Raw genomic sequence first — 8,695 nt, forward strand, 5'->3', positions numbered from 1 at the left:
ACTATAAAGAGTTTTTCTGGCTTTTGACCATCCCATTGATTTGCTCATTGTAGCTTGAAACTGGTATGGTTGTGGTTGAGATGCGCTGGTTTCTATTCATAGGGTTACCAAGTTGGAACAATGTGTTCCTGGTTGGATAGATACCTTGTGACTAGGGTCATCATTGCTCCTTCTTCTAATGACGACAATGTTTATGATGAAGATAAAGATGATGTTGATGGTTCTGATTATGACATTTCTGGGGATGACTCTTCTGGTGGTGATGATGGTGGATTTGGTGATGCTTGTCTGAGCGGTGGAGTTGTGGCTTCAAGCTCTTTTTGAATTGTACAGTTGAAGCTCAGTACTTTAGGAGCAAGTTGGATTTACTCTTGCAACTGTAGGCCCTATAGGCAGCTAGTATGACGTCAACTATAGTACTTGTAATAGGTTGTGAAGTGTTGTCTAATATCACTAGTAGAAAAAGGGGCTTTCGTTCGGGCCTGGCCAGCCCATTAGTCCTGGTTCTGCAACGAACCGGGGCCAATGGAGGCATTTGTCCCGGTTCGTGAGCCCAGGGGGCCGGCCGGGGCCTCGTGGGCATTGGTCCCGGTTCGTCTGGGCCCATTTGTCCCAGCCCTTGGCACGAACCGGGACCAATGGGCCTCGCTCCTGGCCCACAACCATTGGTCCCGGTTCGTGGCAGGAACCGGGACAGAAGGATGGCCTTTAGTCCTGGTTCCAGCCACGAACTGGGACAAATGAGTTGCCTATATATACCCCATCGCCGGCGAGTAGAGCACTCCACAGTGCTCTGTTTTTTGCTGGCCGGCGAGGAAGGGCATTTGGGTGCTCTAGCTCACCTCTTATGCATGTGAGGTGTTCGATGAAATGCCCGAGCCACACTAGTTAAGCTTTCTCCTCTCGAAGCTCGACCTTCGAGCTCCATTTTTTCCGTGATTTGTCTAGGTTTAGTGGTCCATCACGCCCCGTCCTCGTCTTCAGCGCTGATCGCCCGCGCCGATCTCGTCGCCGGCACCACCGTGGTGAGCCTCTTGTTCTTATCTTCTTTCTGAAAGAAAAAAATCTTACTTTAGATAGATACTTGTCTAATTTTCTTACTTTTGACACCCATAATTATATATAATGCACGCAGATGAACCGACAATGGATGTACGATGACAGACACACCTCCGAGTAAATTAAGGGCATGCATAATTTTCTCGAAGTGGCTGAGGCAAACAAGCAGAATGGTTTTATGTGTTGTCCATGCCCTAATTGTGGGAATACGAGGTCTTACTCTGACAAGAAAATCCTTCACACCCACCTGCTTTATAAGGGTTTCATGACACACTATAATGTTTGGACGAAGCATGGAGAAATAGGGGTTATGATGGAAGACAGCGAAGAAGAAGAGGACGATGACAACTATGTGCCCCCTGAATACGGTGATGCTGCAACAGGGGAAGCTGAAGATCAAGAGGAAGCTAAAGATCAAGAGGAACCAGATGATGTGCCCGATGATGATCTCCGCTGGGTCATTGTTGATGCAAGGGAAAAGTGCGAAAGTGAAAAGGAGAAGCTGAAGTTCGATCGCATGTTAGAGGATCACAAAAAAGGGTTGTACCCCAATTGCGAAGATGGCAACACAAAGCTCGGTACCATACTGGAATTGCTGCAGTGGAAGGCAGAGAATGCTTTGCCTGACAAAGGATTTGAGAAGCTACTGAAAATATTGAAGAAGAAGCTTCCAAAGGATAACGAATTGCCCGACAGTACGTACGCAACAAAGAAGGTCGTATGCCCTCTAGGATTGGAGGTGGAGAAGATACATGCATGCCCTAATGACTGCATCCTCTACCGCGGTGCGTACAAGGATTTGAACGCATGCCCGGTATGCGGTGCATTGCGGTATAAGATCAGACGAGATGACCCTGGTGATGTTGAGGGCGAGCCCCGCAGGAAGAGGGTTCCTGCGAAGGTGATGTGGTATGCTCCTATAATACCACGGTTGAAACGACTGTTCAGAAACAAAGAGCATGCCAAGTTGATGCGATGGCACAGTGAGGACTGTAAGAAAGACGGGAAGTTGAGAGCACCCACTGACGGGTCGCAGTGGAGAAAAATCGAGAGAAAGTATTGGGCTCAGTTTGCAAGTGACCCAAGGAATGTATGGTTTGCTTTAAGCGCGGATGGCATTAATCCTTCTGGGGAGCAGAGCAGCAATCACAACACCTGGCCCATGACTCTATGTATGTATAACCTTCCTCCTTGGATGTGCACGAAGCGGAAGTTCATTATGATGCCAATTCTAATCCAAGGCCCTAAGCAACCCGACAACGACATTGATGTGTACCTAAGGCCATTAGTTGAAGAACTGTTATAGCTGTGGAATGGAAACGGTGTACGTGCGTGGGATGAGCACAAACAAGAGGAATTTAACCTGCATGCATTGCTGTTTGTAACCATCAACGATTGGCCCGCTCTCAGTAACCTTCCAGGACAGACAAACAAGGGATACCATTCATGCACGCACTGTTTAGCTGACACCGAAAGTATATACCTCGACAGATGCAGGAAGAATGTGTACCTGGGCCATCGTCGATTTCTCCCGACCAACCATCAATGTCGAAAGAAAGGCAAGCATTTCAAAGGCGAGGCAGATCACCGGAAGAAGCCCGCCATGCGTACCAGTGATCACGTACTTGCTATGGTCTCTGATTTACACGTAATATTTGGAAAGGGTCCCGGCGGACTAGCTGTTCCGAATGACGCTGAGGGACGCTCACCCATGTGGAAGAAGAAATCTATATTTTGGGACCTACCCTACTGGAAAGAGCTAGAGGTACGCTCTTCAATCGACATGATGCATGTGACGAAGAACCTTTGCGTGAACCTATTAGGCTTCTTGGGCGTGTATGGGAAGACAAAAGATACACCTGAGGCACGGGAGGACCTGCAACGTTTGCACGAAAAAGACGGCATGCCTCAAAAGCAGTATGAAGGTCCTGCCAGCTACGCTCTTACCAAAGAAGAGAAGGAAATCTTTTTTGAATGCCTGCTCAGTATGAAGGTCCCGACTGGCTTCTCGTCGAATATAAAGGGAATAATAAATATTCCAGAGAAAAAGTTCCAGAACCTAAAGTCTCATGACTGCCACGTGATTATGACGCAACTGCTTCTGGTTACATTGAGGGGGCTTCTACCGGAAAACATCCGATTAGCCATTGTGAAGCTATGTGCATTCCTCAATGCAATCTCTCAGAAGGTGATCGATCCAGAAATCATACCAAGGCTAAGGAGTGATGTGGCGCAATGTCTTGTCAGTTTCGAGCTGATGTTCCCACCATCCTTCTTCAATATCATGACGCCCGTCCTAGTTCATCTAGTCGACGAGATTGTCATTCTGGGCCCCATATTTCTACACAATATGTTCCCCTTTGAGAGGTTCATGGGAGTCCTAAAGAAATATGTCCGTAACCGTGCTAGGCCAGAAGGAAGCATGTCCATGGGCCATCAAACAGAGGATGTCATTGGGTTTTGTGTTGACTTCATTCCTGGCCTTAAGAAGATAGGTCTCCCTAAATCGCGGTATGATGGGAGACTGACTGGAAAAGGCACACTAGGAGCGGACTCAATAATATGCAGGGACGGGCATTCTTGGTCTCAAGCACACTACACAGTTCTACAGAACTCTACCTTGGTGACCCCGTATGTCGATGAACACAAGAACAGTCTGCGCTCCAAACACCCGGAGCAGTGTGGCGACTGGATTACATGTGAACACATCAGGACTTTCAGCAGTTGGTTGGAAACACGTCTCAGAGGTGACAACACTGTTTGTGATGAGCTGTACTCGTTGTCCAGGGGACCATCTTTGACTGTATTGACTTACAAAGGATACGAGATAAATGGGAATACATTTTACACGATCGCCCAAGATCAAAAGAGCACCAACCAAAACAGTGGTGTCCACTTGATGCAGCAACCGAGAGGGGAAAGGACACGTATTATGGTTACATAGTGGACATATGGGAACTTCACTACGGACATGATTTTAAGGTCCCTTTGTTTAAGTGCAAATGGGTCAATCTGTCAGGAGGCGGGGTACAGGTAGACCCACAGTACGGAATGACAACAGTGGATCTGAACAATCTTGGGTACATTGACGAACCGTTCGTCCTAGCCAATGATGTGGCACAGGTTATATATGTGAAGGACATGTCTACCAAACCGAGAAAAAGAAAAGATAAGGAAGCGAATACATCATACGATGAGCGAAAGCGCCACATAGTTCTTTCAGGAAAAAGGGACATCGTAGGAGTGGAGGGCAAGACAGACATGTCTGAAGATTATGAAAAGTTTCATGAAATTCCTCCCTTCAAAGTCAAGGCTGACCCAAGCATCTTGATAAACGATGAAGATTATCCATGGTTACGGCGCAATAAGCAAAGCACACAAGCGAAAAAAAGTGAAGACTTTCTCTCCACAACTATTATGATGATACCATGCCAACTTTCAACCTTTTCGTAGTTCATTTGAAATGCATGTTGTAACAGACGAGTTTCCGTATGAAATCCTGATACTTCAAAACAGATTGTCCGTTTTGTACACGAAGTGCATCTAGTTTTTTCCATAACCCTCTCAACTTTCTTGCACATGCTATGTGGGTGAAATGATGATGCCATGCCAATTTTCAACCTTTTCGGAGTTCATTTGAAATGCTTTTCAATTTCCGGGTCTTCTAGCTCAAAAAAGCAGTAAATGCATGAAAAATAACAAATGAAGTCAGAAAGGGTTGAAAATTGATGATGTTGCTTTGAATGGTGCGTTTTGAACGCACAAGAAGTCTGGAGTTCAAATAAGTTCAAAAAAATGAATTCCCTTTGTAACAGATGAGCTTTCGTCCGAAACCCTGATACTTCGAAAGAGATTGTCCGTTTTGTACACGAAGGCATCTAGTTTTTGCCGTAACCCTCTCAACTATTTCAACGTGTAATTTTCATCTTTTACAATTCGAGTATAGCTTATCCCATGCCATGCAAGACGCTATGTCTTGGGAGAGGATGGATTTTCAAGACCATGAAAATTTTGAAACGAAGAAAATTCACCTAAGGACCCATCATGATGTGGATTTTGAAGTAAATCTGTATAATGCTGAGAGCGTAACCCATTTTGGTTGCAAAAATTGGGAAGCATTTTGCAAGATATATGGTTTTGATGAGGGTATGCTTGTCACCATGGATCTTGGTGATCCTGACATCGACCAAGACAATATGGAGATTTGGGTCCTTGTTGATACGCCTCCAGTTCTACCGCTACGTGAGTTTCTCAAACATAGTTAATTATTAACTAATTTATATTGTTTATTTCAAAATAGTTGACAGCTTATTTCCATTGACATCTTATTTTGATTGTTCAAACAATGTGCGGAACATGGTAGACAAAACCCACTACACCGATGGCTCCAAGTTAACTTATCAGGAGAAAAATCATCTGGTCGGATTTTGTATTGATCTTGAGAATTACAATATCTACAATCAAACTCCTCAACATTATGGTCAATACGTGCCACTAGTGCACGTGTTGAACTACGGTAACTACCATGGAGATGCCACTAGTGCACGTGTTGAACTACGGTAACTACCATGGAGATACCCTGGTATGAAGTTATTACTATGTTTTTCAACAGAGAATCCCAGAGGATTGTGTGCCTCATTTGATGTATCAGAATGGCAGCCTTCGTGTTTTGAACATATATCCAGGTCATCCTATGAATCTCAATTGTCCATACCGGATTTCTAAAAGAAGTGGAGACATGCTAATCAGAGAATGGAAAAAATGTATGGACAGTCGTAAGGAGGTTCTTGGAAGCAAAAGGAAGCGCCGCGCAAGAATTGGAGACAAGATGATCTCCATTCTCCATAATGGAGAGTCAGGGTCTATATTGTTTTATGCTATTTTACCTTAAATAGGGTATTTAGGTCCTGCCTAATACTGATGATCATGTGCTAAGAACAATTAAGTAGGGTTGGTTCCATGACTATGAGGATGATGATCATATGACTTGTTATTAATAACGAGTAGAAGTTGTATGATGATGCTTAGTAGGACTTGTTATTATGATGATGCATGATCCAAGCATGAAGAGTTATTATATATCTGTGGGTGAAATGAACATGGATTGGATTGAAGTGAAGGCAACATGCATGTGGTGCATGTCGAAAGTAGTACAATCCAAACTTGATCAAGTTAGGATTAGTATTACTTTCGACATGCACCACATGTTGCCTCATTTCAATCTAAGTCATGTTTAGGCATAACAGTAGCAGTAACACGGAGATAAGAGAGGACACATCTCTCTATTAGCTACCTATAACAACCTAAATTAACCCCCAAAACCCCTAAACCACCTCCTTTCAAAAAAAAAACAGCCCCTGAAATGCTGACGCGTGGAAGCTTATTGGTCCCGGTTGGTGCTACCAACCGGGACCAAAGGCCCTCCTGCCTGGGCTCGCCGGAGCGGCCACGTGGAGGTCCATCTGTCCCGGTTAGTATAAGAACCGAGACTAAAGGCCTAGGGCATTAGTAACGACCCTTTAGTCCCGGTTCCCCAACCGGGACAGATGGGCCTTATGAACCGGGACAAATGGCCCTTTTTCTACTAGTGTATGTACTATCACATCTTACTTACCTAGAGCAAATTTGCTTTTGCATACTAGTTATGTATTGTTTGTGAGCAGACCTGAATATCTATGTTTTATTATTAGTGAAATTAGTGCATAAAGTTTGGTCCAAGGTTTTATTTTTGGCTTTTATATTTTTCTTGTAAGTTGTGAAATATCTATGTAGCTGTGATTTTTGAGGTTTTATATTGGAATGTTGAGGTATTTTGTTTTATCTTTGTCACTTCTATCATGCAATCTTTCATATTGTGTGTTTTAAACTTCTAAATTTAAGGTTTTAAGCTTGCTTAATTTTTTGGTTGCAGGTCATATTTGTTTGTTCCAATTATGATGTTGAGATGGATTTTAAACGTACAAGAGATTTTATTGAGTACACTCTACCTGTATCTGTATGTATTTTGGTCATTCTCAGTTCATTCAAATTCATTTCTACAATGCACAATTATGATTGCGTTCATAGTTCACATGTAACATCGCAAACAATGTATCAACAGATTTAAACATTGTTTTTGATTTATGTAGATTTTAACTTCTCTGACGACTATTCCTTAAATTACAACTACTCACTTAGCTATTACAAGTTTTTCTGGCTAGCATAACACTGAGAGTATGTAAATGATTATTTCTGCTCCTGGAATCTTATTTGTACTTCTTATCTCCTTTTCTTCTTTGTCGCCGTAAAATTCTACTTGCTTCTGATTACTTCAATAACATTCCTCTTCTTCAGTCCTCAACTAATTTTTGAACTTCTCGATTGTTTTGGATCTCCACTCTATGGTCTATCTAGAACCATCTTGTCTCATTTGGTTATCCGTTGATTCTGCAACTTCCTCCTTCCTGTATCTACATTTTAATAGAGAACTGAAGCTTGCAATTGGTACTAAGATGTTGTCAGTATTAAGATGGCTCATTAGAGTCATTTGTGGCACCTCCTTACTTGAGATTGTGTGGTACTTAGCCCACTTGTAGTTGCAAATATTGATCCCCAAACTTTGCACCTTCTGTTTCCTGCATTTTTTATCATAATGAATATATGAGTCATAGTTTCGATGCCATTTGATGCCCGAAAAAGAGGAAGGGAATTGAATTTTTTTTTATTTTGACGTCTACTATCTTTCGGATGCAGGGGTCGGGGGAAAACCTCCTTTTCAAAAAAACCTTGTTGTTGATTACAATATGATTTTCTATCCCTTAATGTCCTAGTTGCTCACTATCCATTTGTGCAACTTCTGAGACCTGCAAATGCAATTTTCCAAAATTCTTATTATTCTCTAATCACAACAAATTTTATGCTGATAGCATTTTGACAATCAAATCACAGTACATATGATACTTACCTTATTGTTTTGATGGTTGTCTGCATATTGACTTTCCAGTTTCTAGTATTCCACATGTGTAATTTTTGGCACCTGCATAAGCATTTCATTGCATTAGTAATCTATTTTTTTAGCTAAGATAATCTGAAGTTTTGGTACCTTTGCTCCTGTAAGACATTGCATGCTCTCCTTGTTGACATTTGGATTTGCTACCCCATGTAGCTTTTGTAGCTGACATCGATCTTGTGCAACTTTAGTACACTGCATATGGAATTTTTACATGAAGGCCATATATGTTGGATAGTTAATCAGAGTATTAATGGTTGCAATATGGGCAAAATGCCTTCAATGCCAAGCTTTCTAGCAGTGTCTGTGAAAGAAATTTGATTTAACCTTGCTGACATTTTCATTTACTCCCTTGTGCAGTTGCTATTGCTGACATCGAACTTGTGCAACATTTGTAACCTACAAACGGAATTTTCTCATGACTAGCATGTTTATTTGAAGGTAAATGATAGTAGTATACTCACAGAAAAATGGCTTCCACGGCATGTGAAGTAGTTGTGTCTCTACATTCATTTTGATTTTACTCATTCTTACCTTGTTGATAATACTTTCTGATCCACACTGTAGTTGTTCTTGCTGATCTTGTACTTTTGCAAATTCTGTATATATATATATATATATATATATATATATATATATATATATATA

The 8,695-nt window shown here is 42.1% G+C and overlaps 1 long non-coding RNA gene across 1 annotated transcript in view; it reads right to left on the reverse strand.

Annotated features, from left to right (window-relative positions):
- Positions 1 to 8,001: 8,001 nt before the first annotated feature.
- Positions 8,002 to 8,695, reverse strand: part of LOC123050569 (uncharacterized) — a 3,306-nt gene continuing 2,612 nt past the window's right edge. The window contains exons 2-3 of the long non-coding RNA XR_006423795.1: positions 8,141 to 8,242; positions 8,002 to 8,074 (exon numbers count right to left, since the gene is read on the reverse strand). This is a non-coding gene — a long non-coding RNA (uncharacterized lncRNA). The remainder of the gene's footprint in view (positions 8,075 to 8,140; positions 8,243 to 8,695) is intronic.

Source organism: Triticum aestivum, chromosome 2D, assembly GCF_018294505.1.
Source record: "Triticum aestivum cultivar Chinese Spring chromosome 2D, IWGSC CS RefSeq v2.1, whole genome shotgun sequence".
Classification (NCBI taxonomy): Eukaryota; Viridiplantae; Streptophyta; class Magnoliopsida; order Poales; family Poaceae; genus Triticum; species Triticum aestivum.